We start from the raw sequence: 13660 nt of genomic DNA on the forward strand, positions 1-13660 counted from the left end.
CCCCCTCCGGAGCCGGGCCGGGAGACCGGGAGGTCGGAGCCGCGGCTCACGGGCCTGGCGTCCGCCGTTTCCCCCGGTTTTTCAACGTGCCGGTGGATCCCCTTCCGCCGCCGGGCACCGGGAGGGTCCCGCGGGGAGCCTCCCGCGTGGGGACGGCCCTTAGGGAGGCGTGGGTGGGGGCACGGGGTGAAGCGTCTCCGTCCCGGGAGCGGGGTTGCTGGCAGCAGCCCCCGTCCCCCCTCAGCCCCCGGAGCATCGCCCTTCCCCGAGCGTAATCCCTCCGGAGCGTGGGGTGCGGCGGGCAGGGTTTGGGTTTCGGTGGCTTCCCCGCTGCGGGACGTCATCCCCTTCCTCTGCGCCTGGTTCGCGGAACGATGCGCTTTACCCCCCTCGACATCTTTGCCGGGGTGGGTCACAGCTTGGCGTAGGAACCGTGGCCGGGCCCCGGCGTGCCGAGGAGTTGGCGGTCACCTCCTGGGCTCCGGGTTCTTTGTGGATCTCCGGCCGGGTGCCCGGACGCATCTCCCCGTAAGGATGGAGGGCACCGTCCTGCCAGGCTGCTCCTCGCCCGGAGTTCCCGACCAGCGCTGAAATTGCCACCGATGGGGTTACGGGCAAACGGCGATGGAGAAGGGTTTGAGAGCTGCCTCGCCTGTGGAAGTCACCATTCAAAGCAGCGCTCTCATGCACTGTCTGTCTTGTCAGGCAGGTTGGAAAGGCTCCTTTTTATTTTTTTTTTTAAAAAGCAGCAGAGTCGCACCTCCTCCTCACGCCTCCTCCTGCTGCTACCACTGACAGCAAACATGGGGGACGGTAAGGACGTCCTGGAAAGCCACCATCCCGGGGTGACCTCTGAGGCTGCGACTGGGGCTTTGCTGGCGGGGCTGCCCTGCAGCGGGGGAAGCTGTGGCTCTCCTCGCCTCCTCCTCCTCCTCGTTCGTCTCTAGCAACGCAGGCTGAAGCGGCATCTGCTCCCCTGCAAAGCTTTTTGTGATTTTCACGAAGGTTTTCCTGTGGAAGCGCCTGGCTGGAGCCCGGCGTTGGGCCAGCAAGACCCCAGGGGAGCTCTGCACCTCTGGGAGGGGAGATCGGCCGGTGCCGGTGGTGGGGCTAGAGGAGAACTTTTGGTGGTCGTCGTGGCAGAGGAGACCCAGCCCATCGTCAGCTTGCTGTGCCTTTCTTGTCATTGTGCACCCTGCTCCTGTGGCCTTCCCTGCCATGACGTCTGACCACCCCGGCAGTGCCTGTCTCTGCCGCGGTGAGGATGTGCCTGATGCCAGCAGAGCCTTACACGCCGATCCCCAGGTGCCTGCACACCCTTCCTGGTGCTGGAGCCTCTGATTGCCAAAAGTGTTTCCTTCAAAGACGGGTGAAAGGCGCCCGTCCTCTTCCCAGCTGCAAAGTTCCCAGGAAAGTTTTGACTTTTTCAGCATTTTATTAAAAAAGAGCTTTCAAATTAAAAAAATCCCTAACAAAACAGCGTCTAACCTGCACACCAACACCTAACCTTTTCCCCCGACCGGATCCGTGGCATGGCTGAGCGGGCTTTGCCGTTGCGGCGGCGTGGGCGCTGTGGTCCCTCTCCGCCCCGGGCTGATAAGAGCGCGCGGGGAGCGAGCAGGGCTTCCCAGCGCGATAGCGAGCGCTCGGTACTTATCTGCCTGCACAAACACCCTGTGTGGGGGCTAAGATAATGGGGATGCTGCGTGCTGCGGGCAGTGGCATTTGGAGGGGGAACGGCCGGGAGAGGAACCGGAGGGTCATTCGTGTCCAGTGTCTGTGCCGTGAGGGTAAAATCCTGCGGTGGGATGCGTGGGGAGGGGGCTGCTGCCGTAACCCTCTGGGTGCGCTCGCCAGCCAGTGTCGCGGGGTACTCGTGGTCAGAGCTGGGAAGCTTTTGGGTGGCATGAGTTCACGATGATGATGATAATTGTATACTATAAAATAAGAAAAATGAAGTAATAACACGGAGCACCTCGCAGGTGTGCGAGGCGGTAATGGGTCCCTCTCTTGTGGCATGGCCGGGGCGGCAGCATCGCTGTGGCCGGGGTGTGGAGGGACATTGGCTGGAGCCTCGCTTCTGCTCAGCAGCACTGGGCTTGCAGCAATGGTTCGGGGACCAGGTTTTCCCAGGCCTTGGTCCTGTTTTGGGCTGGTCTGCCGGTTCCCTGGGGTCAGTGCAGGAGCCGAGCGGGTACGGCGGTGTGCGAGGCGAGCCGGGACAGGGAGCCTCACTGGCGAGACAGTTTCTAAATGGAGTAGGGAAGTAGGAAAGAAACCCACCCCAGGTGGATGAAAAGCCGTCTGAAAATAACGGGAAATGAGAACAGGGGGGGACAGCTGGGTCTGGTTCTTGCACCACGGAGCAGCCCCGCCAGTGTCGTGTCCCCACCGCTGCTCTGGCAGTGCCAAAACCACCAGCGTCCCATGAGTATCGGCCGCCGGCCGGCCTCTTCCCCTGCCCGGGGGGGGTCCCCGCATCCGCCCTGGTGTTGGCAGCGCTGGGGGGGGGCCAGGCTGTGGTGCCCCCGGCCGTGGTGCCCCCGTCCCGTCCCGCCCCGCCGGCCGCCTTTGATGCGAGTGAGTGGCAGGTCCATTGTGGCCCCTTTGTGCCTCCCTCGGTTCTCGGGGTCCACACAAAACCTGCCATGGAAACCAAAGCCAGGCGCTGCCCCAGGAAACCCGCAGGCGCAATTAGGAAATGCAAATATAAATGCAAATTCCTCTGACGCCTTCCAGGGCCAGGAAAGTTGTCCCTGGGCCACTGATGTCCCCGGGGCCACTGGTGTCCCCAGCTGCAGGGATGGGGAGGGCATTGGGGCAGGACCGGGCAGGCAGCAAGAGCTGGGGTGAGCTGCTTTTGGGGTGCCTCGGGCTCTTCCCTGGCCGCCCCGTGCTCGGAAGTGGGAGGAACGGGGCATCTTAGCCCGTGCCGAGTAGTGGTGACTCATAGGTGACAATATGACATTGATATTTTTTTCCATCCTCTCGGTTGCCCAGCGACAAACAAACAAACAAGTGTCTTAGAACCCAAACTAAGTGCCTTGCAGGAACTGTCCCCTCCTGCCACGGTTGTGTGTGGCTGGGCTCTGGCATGTCCCCATTGCTGGCGGTTCTGCCTCTGTCTTCTGGGATTTGTTGTGGGGAGATAACTGTCTTTCTCGCATCCTCTACAGCCACAGTACGTGAGCCCGGCAGAGGGAAGGCGGGCTGGTGGCTTGCCCGTACAGACCCTCCTTGCCAAAGCGCCCCAAGAATAGATGGAACAGAAGATAAAATCCACCACAAATAACTCCAGGAAGCACAAATGCTTCAGGTCTTCGTTTCTAGGTGGCATTTATGAGCAATGGATACTCTGGCCCTTCCTTGGGTCCCCAGAGGAGCGTGTGTGGGCGGAGTGGGGGTAATGGGGCTAAAGAGGATGGAGGGGAGGGGGGGAAGTTAAGGGAGGATGCTGATCTGAGCAATTCCCCTCCCTGGGAGGAAGCAATAATGTTTTCTTTTCCTATCTCCTGGAGGAGCTCTAGTTAGGAGCCAGGGAGAGGAGGTTGGCACGTGGAGGGCATCATCCACAGCAATAATCCGTGTGTGGAAGAGCAGATCCTTTATGCACCAATCTGAGCCCAATCTAGGGCTATACTGCTTAAAACCAAGCATTTGTTGATGGCTTTTATTTTTCCAAGCTGCAGTCCCTAGGTCCTTTCCTATCAGCAGCTGAAGTGGTGCGGGATGTGCCTCCCCATTAGCGGTGCTTTCCCTCAGCCCCAGTCTGCTTTTATTGCTGGGAAATGAGCTCTGACTCCTGGAAGTGGTATTTCTTCCTTCTGCCTGACAGATTGTCGATCCCTGCCCTCTCTTGCTTCCCCAGGGAAGGCGCACACAGCCGGGCACGCAAGCACACCGGCGATGGAGCCTTGCTGCTGTCCTTGGCGTAGGAAAGCAGGGCTTGAACAGGGGGAAAATAGGCAGATTGTCTCCAGAAAATGGAGCATGGCACGCTGCTAGGTGGGTTACGGTGACATTCAGGCTCAAAGCTGATTTTAATATTTGCCTCGGTTACGGAGTCAGTTATAGCAGTGGGGTTTTTTTCTTTGCCACCACACTTTCAGGCAGCGGTTGAACACACACGAGTGCAACCTTTGCAGCAGCCGGGGAGCTCCGGGGAGCACAGGGAGGTACCGCGGGCTGCACCGGCACCCTCCTCCGTCAGGCACAGCCTTGCCTTCACCTCCAGGTGCCATCTGCGAGGGGATGGGGGGGAAACGGGGGGACCAGGAGCCTGGGCACATCTCGCCTGCAGGACCCTGCCGGTGCTCCCCCTCATGCCACCCGTGGAGCTGGGCTGAGCGTGGGCAGGGGGGAACGATGGCCAGAGCTCCGGCTGGTGGGGATGGGTTGTGTGGGAGCACGTGCCGGGGCCATAAGGCAGCAGTGGGGATGGGGAACGGCCTTTGGGGAGGATTCCTGGGCTCCTGAAGCCTAAACTGTTGCTTATAAAATATTTGTGGCTTTTAACCTCCCTGGCTGGCAATTGCCATGGTCAGGCCAGCACAAAGCAACTGGGACGGGACGGCGATGGGGTTGTATTTGGATTAATTAAGCAAACTTAAAAATAAGGAAACAGAAGCGAGATGGGATTTTGAAGAAGAATGTGACCTAGTTTGGTGGCCAGGCACAGCAAGTGGCCAGTGGGTGAAGGGGGCAGCGAGCAGAGCTGGGTTTCCCTTGCTGCTGAGAAACAGAGCTGTGCTGGCGTGGGAACAGACTCTGCTGCTGAGCTTGAAAGGAGACAGAGCTTGTCTGAGCACTGGCCTGGCTTCAAATCCAGGTTAGCATCCCGTATAATTTCTGTATAAAACTGTGATGTGCTGTGATGGAGCAGAAGGAATGGAGCAAACTCAGTATTTCGGCTTTCGAGGGCTTTTCTCTCCCCCATGAGCCCCGTTGTGCCAGGGATGGAGGATCGTGTTCTTGAGGCTGGCAGGAGGGCCCTGACGTATTGGCGTTAATTAAATATCTGTCCCTGGCGAGGTATAGCGTTTCAAGCAGGTTCTCCTCTGCTGAGCAATGTCACCCGGCGTGAGGGAGGACAAAAGACCGGCGCAATTACAGTGTGACGCCGTGTCCCAGGACAACGAGGATACGGCAGCGCCCAAATTGTCGGCTCGGCACTTTCGCGGGATAGCTTGCATCAGCCATATGGCTTAGTGACTCATAAAAAAAAAAAAAAAAGAGCTCCTCCATTTGCAACTTAATTAGTCCCTTTCTTCCCCTCGGTCTTGGCTCGCAGCGATCCCGACTTGTAAGAGCGATGCTGAGAGGCACTGGGGGCCGAGCGGGGCTGCGACCGGCTCCTGCCGATTCCTGCCTTTGGTGCAGCGCAGGCTCATCCTGGAATGCCGAGGGATGGGCGACCGTGCGGCGTGGCCGGTGCGTGGCAGGCAGGTATCGGGCAGGAGCCTTTTCTCTGGCTTTATGCCGCGCATCGCTACTGTGCCACGTCGCAAGGGGCTGGAGAGGAGGGAGAAGCGAAGGGTCCTGCTTGGGAGGGCAGACGTGTCCTGCTTTACCTTTGCACCCAAAATACCTGCAGGATGGTCCCGGGGCTCCCTCAGCTTCCCTGGAGAAGCTCTGCCGGGATGTATGCGCCCGCTCGCCTTCCCGAAGGGCAGGACAGGAGCCGGGCGATGAGCAGCCCGGCAGAGCCCCTGCACTCGCACGCCTGCTCATCAGTATGGTCAAGTTGTCGTAAAAAAGCAAAACTACAGGAAGGCGACAGCTTCGGACGCCTGCAGTTCTCCTCTTTCGTGCCAGCTTACTCCTGTCTGCTCATCACAATCTCCCCATTGCTGCACCTCCCTGTCATCCCCCCGTGCCACCCCCGTCCTCTCCCCGGGGACACCTGAAGCTCTGGACAAGGTGATGGAGGTGCAGGACCTTCCCGTGCGGGCGAAACCCAGTGTCCCCGGTGGGTTTCACTGTGCTCATGCTGTGGAAACCCAGGGGCTTTCCTCCTCCTCGGCTGTGGTTTAGTGCCCCGAGGGAAGGGGTTGCCAGCAGCCCGCGCAGCCATCACCTTTAAATCTTTTTACCAGACCCTAATGGCCAAGGGCCTGTCCTGGTAAATAATTCACCGTGCAGTCAGTGAGAGTTTTACTCGACTAATTTTGTTTCCATAGAAACTCGTGCGGTCTTGTTTCTCCACGAAGCCTCGGGCAAATCAATATGGTTTGTTTTTTTTTTTCCTTCGCACGTTAAGCGGTAGCCCTTAAACCCTGACGGCAGGAGAGCAGCAGCCGGAGATGCTGGTGGCTGGACGGCACCTTGGTGCTGCCTTTGCCCGTGCCACCTCTTGCGTTGGCCCTGCTCCGCACTGCCCGTCCCTGCCAGGCTGCCTGGCTTCGCGGGATGCCCAGGGCTGGATCCTGCAGAGATGCTTTGCGCCGCCAGGCTGGGGCAGGGTAAGCCCAGTCTAATCCCAGTCCATTCCAGTCCATTCCCAGTATGTCCTTGCTATGCAAAGAGCTGGAGGGGAAGAGGCTGCCTCTGCTCAGGCTCTTTTTCTGTTTTCTCCCCTCCCATCCTTTAATTTCTTTGACCCTTGACCTAAAATGGCAAATTAGCATTTGTGAATCAGCTGCACTAATTATCTGGGGAGCGGGGCTGGCCCTGCCCCCAGCCTGGGTTCGATTTCGCTCGCTCCCCTTTAGGTGCTCACTGACCAAATCTAACCCCAAAATTGCCTGGACGTGGCTCCTCCGCGCACCCTGACCTGGGTCCGGCCCTAGGGAGAGCCACACACCTTTGTCTCTGCAGGAATTTTTATTTTCTTTCACTCCCTGCTGCTTCATGGCGCTTTTGGGCAAGCCGGGAGCACAAAGGGAGGAGAAGGGATAAGCAGTTAAAGATGGGTTCGTGTGACATATGGTGCGAGGGCTTTGCATGACGGCAGCGGCTGGTGCCGGAGGAATGTGAGCGGGCACGGGGGTGCCTGGGCTTCTCTCCTGCGAGGCTTGAAATGGATGGGTAAACTGAGGCATGGAGTTCGGCGACGGGCGCAGAGCTTTCCCGTGGGACAGAGGCAGCGCTGGCAGCTGGACCGTGCTGCTGTCGCCTGCGCCTTTGCACCGGGCAGCGCTCGCTCCTTGTAGCCATTTCAGACAAGCTCTAAGCTGATTTTTCAGCTGGGACATGTGTGTTTTGATGTCGGCGGTGAAAGCCAGAGGAGGAAAGGTCGCCAATGTTCAGCCACCTCTTGGAATAATCTTCTATCGGCCTCTCTGCTTTAGGCAGCCTCTTGATTCTAATTTATTACACGTTGATACAAGATAGATTTGAACAGAGATGCAGTTAAACCATACAAAGGGATGCTGGGTTACTTTAATCGCTCACACTTGCTTGACCTATTTTTTTTTAATCCCTTCCTGGAAACCTTATTTCATGTTTGAATTCCCTCAACTATTTTAGGAATGTCGCCCTACCAAGATCAAATTACCTTCAATGAAACCAGTACAAGGCAGCCTCGCAAGGCAGGCGACTTTTTGATTAAGATCTAGTGCTACCTCATTAATATAGGCTTAGTTTGGGGCGGGGTGGGGCTGTAATTCCGGCACAGCAAACGTGTGAAAGCTGGGGATTGGCACGGCACAATGCCGAGGGGCAGGGGGCTGGCTCTGCCTTCCCTTGGCAGGGTGGGATGGGGGCATCCCGGTGTGGCCGGCAGTGCTGGGACCCCCGGTGCTGAGCAACCCCCTTGTAGGATCCTGCTGCATCCCGGCGCTGGTGGGTGCTTCGGGTGCCGCTCCAGTGGGACGAGGGGTTACCGGTGAAGCCCTGCCCGGCTTTCCCATCCCGGCTGAGGGCGGCCTCCCAAGTTTTAGCTGTGTGTTGTTGGTTTGTGAACCGGCTGGGTGCTGCGGAGGGCCGACATCTGGTCGGCTCACAAAGGCCCTCATAAATCTCTCCGGGAGGATGGCATGGCCGGCCGCGGCTGGGCGAGCAACGGGTGCCCCGAGGCAGCGGTAGCCGCCGCTTTTTCTCTCGAACGTGGTTATCGTGCATTTCAGAGTGCAGGTCTGGCCGCGGGCTCCCCAGTAAAACCATCAGGTGAGAGCGCTTGAGTGGTAATGCTGATGATGCCGCACACTGGGACCAGAATCGCTCCATGGCTCTCCTTGGTCCCCTCTCGGCTGCTCCTCCGGCTTTGAGCGCTACTCTCGGAGCCGGGAGGGGAATTTCATTTTGGAGAGAGGTAAGTGCTGTACAGGTTCTCACACAGGGCTTACTTCTGCTCTTCTCCCTGATTGCTTTTCATTTTGAAAAGGGCTTAAACCCAGCCACTCTAATACATGGTAGAACAAGTATTAAAGGGGATCGTCAGGTGCTTATTTGTTTCCACGAAAAAGGATTTGCTCGCAAGCAGTTTTCCCAGGCTGCGGGTGGGGGAGGTGTGCATATGCATCCTCTGAGGCAGACAGAAAGATGACGGAGGGGATTTTGGAGAGACTGGTAAGGCCCCATCCTGCACACCCTCGGCATGTGCTCTACCTTTCAGTTTGCTGGTAGACATTACTGTAATTTTTCTTCCCGATCATTTACTTTTCATCCCAGTTTCAACCCTATTATGGTCACACCTGCAGCCACCGGCCAGTCGTGTTCCTGGACTTCTCGTTCCTGTGTGGAGCAATCCCTTTGCAGGGGCCTGGCTGCAGGCAGAGCTCGGCAAATCTGCTCTGGCCAAAGCCGTTATTTTTGCTTTAACGTCCCTAGTTTTGAGACTTCCTCCAACAGTCTTCCCTCCAGCAGCTGGGGTGCTGGCAGCCCTTGTCTCTGGATAATCCCGCGCATGGAAATGCCTTCTGTTTCTGCTCCGCATCCCCCAGCCGAGTCATTACAGGCCTGGGCTTGCAGCCGCTACTGAGCGATGGGTGCCCTCGGCAGAGCGCTGGGCTGGGGGGAACAAGCACTTACTGGTGTCACCCCCATCCTGGCCGCAAACTGGACGTCGCAGCTCTGGCACGTTTGCAGGGATCATCGACAAATGCAGCGTGGCAATAGCAGGGGAAAAAGGGCTGGGCTGGTTTAGCGATGTTTGAGCAATCCCATCTGTTGTCTGAGCTGCAACAGACACTGGGGAAGGGAATATTTGTGTTTGCACTTGGTGCCAAGGCTCTTCCCAGAGCTGCGAGGGCTGCGAGTGATCAGTCCCAGTGCTTTTACAGCTGTTCGCTCCTCCGTTCGGGCTGCGTTCCTCACAGAGCTGAGCAACTGTTGTTTCCAGCATGACATCATGAGTTCGACCAAACCCTGGGATTATCCACCTGCTCGTCTGCGCCGTTCCCGGATGGCTGACGGTCGAACTGCAGGCAGCCTCCTCCATGACTTGCATCGCGCTTGCTCCTGGCTGGAGCTCACCCGAAGCGCCCACAGCCTCTCGGGCCATCCCTCGATGTGAAAAGTCCATTTCTGCGAGGTATCGAGTGACCCGCTCCCAGGGCTGGGTTGAAACCGGCTTTGGAGAGGCGGGATGCTGGCTGGCACAGGAGGACGTGCTCCCCCAGGCTGTGCGTGCCTTTTCTGCTTCCCGACGAGCGTAATTAAGGGTTCCTGCGCGGCTGCCGAGGTCTTGTTCTCGGCTCTGGCTCAGGCAAGGATGGATCTGAATTGTGCGAGTCATTAGTGGCTCCGGCAGGAGAAGAGGCAGGGTGCACCCATGGGCTTGCAGGGATGAGCCTCCTCCCCAAAGGTCAGCTTTTGTTTGGTCTTATTTTAAGTTTTTTAAGTGGTGAGCTAACGGCAGGAGCTGAACCCAAAGGTGTGCTGGTGCCTGAGCACAGCCTGCAGTGAGAAAGCAACCGTGGACGTGTGCGGGAGAGCATCCCGCGCTGTCCTGGCTAGGTGACGACGGCAAAACCTGCATGGGCATTTTCTGTGCTAGCCCCCATCCTGGGGCACAGAGCCGGTGTGGACGTGGCACCGTGGCAGCTGATAAAAGCTGGTGTGGACGTGGCAATACGGCAACCTTTCCTGCGGGTTTGATGTTACAGCGGCACGGTGGAAGCGCTGGCGCTGGCTTTGCGTCTGGCCCCCAGTCTGGCACTGGGACGTCACCTGGCACTTTCTCCGTGACGCAGGTCAGCGCCGGGACAACCGCGGCCACTGGCTGCCGAGGCGGCTCAGCCGGGACCTGCCGCCGTGTCCCCGGGGCGAGCCAGGACCGGGCACTGCCCGTGCCCTGCGGCTGCCAACCCTGCTGGGACGGGAGGTTTTACCCCGTGCTGCCAGGGCTGGTGGGGGGCACGAGGGCAGTGCCGGCCCCATCGGGGTCCCTGCTGTTGCCTCGCTGGTCCCCGCGACCCGTGGGACGGGGACGCACGCACCCAGAGCTTGCAAAGCCTTTAAGCTCCTCCTGTGATGGGCGCAGCAGAAGGGCAAAGGATTACGCCTGCGTCTGGGTTTGGATGAATGAATAACAGCATTCAGGGTCTTTTCTGTGTGATAGAGGAGCAAGAACTATTTTAAGGCGGGAAGAAAGTTGGTCGGGCAACAGCTAAATGAGTCATCACAGCCTAATTTTGTGAACAGGGGGCCAAGGTGAAGAGAAGCCCAGTCCACACCAAACTGCCCTGAGCGCGCCCGTGCTCGCGCCTGGGCTGGCAGTTGGACACCAGCTTTCTTCTTTCCTTTTTGGGAAATCCAAAGGATTTTGCTTTTCCTGGCGTCTTCCCAGCCCCTCACTGACATCACAAAAATAAGGGCCAGAGACGTCCCGAGCCCCTTGCCGGCACCGGTGCCTGGGGGTCCCGCTGCCCTCCCCACGGCTCACCTGAAGATGCTGATGCAGAAAAGCAGGAATTGGGGAGGATCCTGCAAATACAGCTATTGTTTTACATTTTAAATTAACTCGTGCTGGTGTCACGACTTGCTTTTCTCTGGATTTTAACTCATGCCGCTGTAGTGGTTTGCATTTCTCTGGATTAGCAGCAGGACTTTTAAAAATGGGTCTAAAAGCCTGCATTTGCAGTGTTTCAGCTCTGCCCGCAGCGCTGTTTGCCCGTGGGGCGTGCAGAGCAGCCCCGGTCTGTGCCAGGGGCACCGGCTGCACCTCGGTTTTGCCGAACGCACCCTTCGCGGCAGCCTCCTGCAAAGCCCCGCAGCCTCCGGGCGTATCTCAGGGGCTGGGAAGGTCTCAGCAGCGCGATCCCTCAGGATTGTTTGAAGCCAGATGTGCAGCAGAGCCTTTTTGGCGTATAAATATCTTGTCCCCATCCCTAATTTAGTTCATCTCCTGACCAGAAGCTTTCAGTTACTCGGCGCGTCGCTGCGCTCAGTCACGCTATCCAGCGTGGGCTGCGATTTCAATGAGTTGTCCCAGACTCTGGTGTCGCGTTGACCAACACCTTCCCCAGAACAGAGGCGTTTGCATCAGGAGGAGCCGGTCCCTCCTTGGCACGGCCCAGGGATTGCAGGGGGATTGCCAATGCCTGGTGTATGTGGTGGGCTGGGGGCTTTGGCTCCAGTAAATGGGATTTCCCAGCCTTCGTGGTTACAGAGAAGACCTTAAATATACACTCAAAGGTCAAACCCTTGGAGACAAAGATCCCCAGCCACAGGTGCTTCTTGTTACTTATAGAGATCTTAGGATTTTTAAATAGATCTGGGGATTTCCAACCGCATATTCTGATTTTGGGGGCTGAATTTACTATTTGAGGTTTATGGGCTGGCATGGCATTGCTGAGCTAATGGTTCTCTGCAGAAGCTCTCATCTTCATATTTGGATCATGTGTGTGTTTGCAGTGTATCCCATATAAGCTATTTTCCCCTTGATGTCCAGGCTCTTTCCCCATCCTCTTGGAGTAGCCAGATCTTTTAAGGAGCGTGTGTACCCTGTGAATGTGTTATAACTCAGTTTAATATGTGACTAAACCAGCCATGCAATATTGCAATTAAAGTATAATACCAGAGGTGTGAACAATGCCAGCTTTTTGCTGTGCATGAGTCATGACAGCAGAGGAGGAACCGAGCAGCAGTATTTTACTAATTGACTCCAGCAGATTTATTTGTCCTCAGTGAATAGAGGCGGGCAGGGCTGTCGGAATTGTTCCTGCTCCACTCACACAACGCTGCTCCGTGCCTGGCTCCTGGCGAGCAGGAGCTGATCCTGGGGACAGAGAGCAACTGCAGGGATGGAGACAGTTCTCGGCTGAGTGATCTGTTAAATGCTTTTTGTTAGTGAGCGTGGAGCGAACCGGGGGCTCCCGGTGCTGTTTGGAAATGGCCTCTTGTGCCCGGCAGTGAACCTCCTGCTGCTTTTCCACAGGTCCTGTCCTGCGGGGTGAGCAAATGCCACGGGGAAGGTGGCACCGGCTGGAGGGACCCATGGCACCGTACTCAGCCCAGGGACCGCTGCCCTGGGCCGAGGCGCAGGGTCTGGTCGGTGCCGGCGTTTGCGCAGGGCTGCTGTTCAGGTTCGCTCGCGGGGCTCGGCGGCAGGCTCAGTGCATCTGAATGCAAATGCATCCAGGATTACAAAAAAGCCAGGGAGGGAGAGCAGAGCGTGTCCACGGAGCGGGAATCATCCCCCCCATCCTCCGGATGCGTCAGCGATTCCTCTGGGTACTGAGCCAGAGCAGGGCTGTCCCTGGGGACAAAAACCTGAGGGTTAACCGGCATTGCCAAAATAAACTTTCTCCCAGAGTTCGTGCCAAGTTTCCCACGTTTTGCAAGTGGGTTTTGCTCTCAACAGCCTCTGGAAGCCCCTTGGAGCAGCTCGGGGCTGTGAGCCAGCGCGGCGGCTGAGGCTGGGTGAGCACTGGGGACGTGGCTGTCATGCACAGCCTTGCTACGGGCAGGAGAGAGCCCGGGTGACCTTCAGAGGTGACTGCTCCGCTTAATGGCTTTGAATCTGATTATACCCTGTTTCGCTAAGAAATGTGCTTGGCACGTTCTTCTGAATTAAATACCATTTTAGGGACAGTTATCTTGAACCCTCTGCTTGCTGCTTAGGAAAAAGCCTTTGAAAATTATATTATGGATCAAAAGTGTTCCTGGGGTAATTCTGTTTCAACAGTGGAGTTAATCCAGAACTGAATTTGGCCCTGCATTTCCAAATGAGAAGTGGTAGCTGTATAATCTGTTTACGGTTTTAGAGTGAATGTTAATCTTGGATTTGGTGGCTTTTCCCAAGGGTCGCTTTGCCGTACTGCAGAGTATTTTAGCCCCCTGCTCTGAAACTCTCTGAGCCGACTGCGTTTTTATTTAAAGAGAGATTTTACTGTGTTTATAAATACATGTCAGACCTGGAAGTGTTAAATCTGGGGAGCCCTCGGTAGTGGAAGTAATGCCATTTTTCTGACCTTGCATTTTGTTTGTACAGCACCTGGCACGGCGCATCCAAGCTCCGGCATGCCAGCCGCGCTGCGGGGATGGCACGGTGCCACGAGGACGCGGTTAGACGTCTCGAATTGAAGCAAACGTCTGCTGTTGAGCCGTGGGATCTTGCCACGTGTCCGGGTGCTCTGTCCCGCAGGTGACTTTCTCCCCTCTCCCCTCCGCAGGTGGGAGGATGCTGCAGCGTGCCGGGGGCTGACGCGCGGTGCCGCCGGCCGCGGGGAGCAGGACCCCCGCCGCCCGCCCATGCTCCCCACCGGCCGCCGGGGCA

The 13660-nt window shown here is 57.4% G+C and overlaps 1 protein-coding gene across 1 annotated transcript in view; it reads left to right on the forward strand.

Moving 5' to 3' along the window:
• Positions 1 to 1683: 1683 nt before the first annotated feature.
• Positions 1684 to 13660, forward strand: part of CUEDC1 (CUE domain containing 1) — a 23585-nt gene continuing 11608 nt past the window's right edge. Inside the window, exons 1-2 of the transcript XR_774772.1 lie at positions 1684 to 1790; positions 13376 to 13528. The gene's annotated coding sequence lies outside the window, so the exon portion shown is untranslated. The remainder of the gene's footprint in view (positions 1791 to 13375; positions 13529 to 13660) is intronic.

Source organism: Haliaeetus leucocephalus, unplaced genomic scaffold (genome assembly GCF_000737465.1).
Source record: "Haliaeetus leucocephalus isolate CR32 unplaced genomic scaffold, Haliaeetus_leucocephalus-4.0 Scaffold395, whole genome shotgun sequence".
Taxonomy (NCBI): domain Eukaryota; kingdom Metazoa; phylum Chordata; class Aves; order Accipitriformes; family Accipitridae; genus Haliaeetus; species Haliaeetus leucocephalus.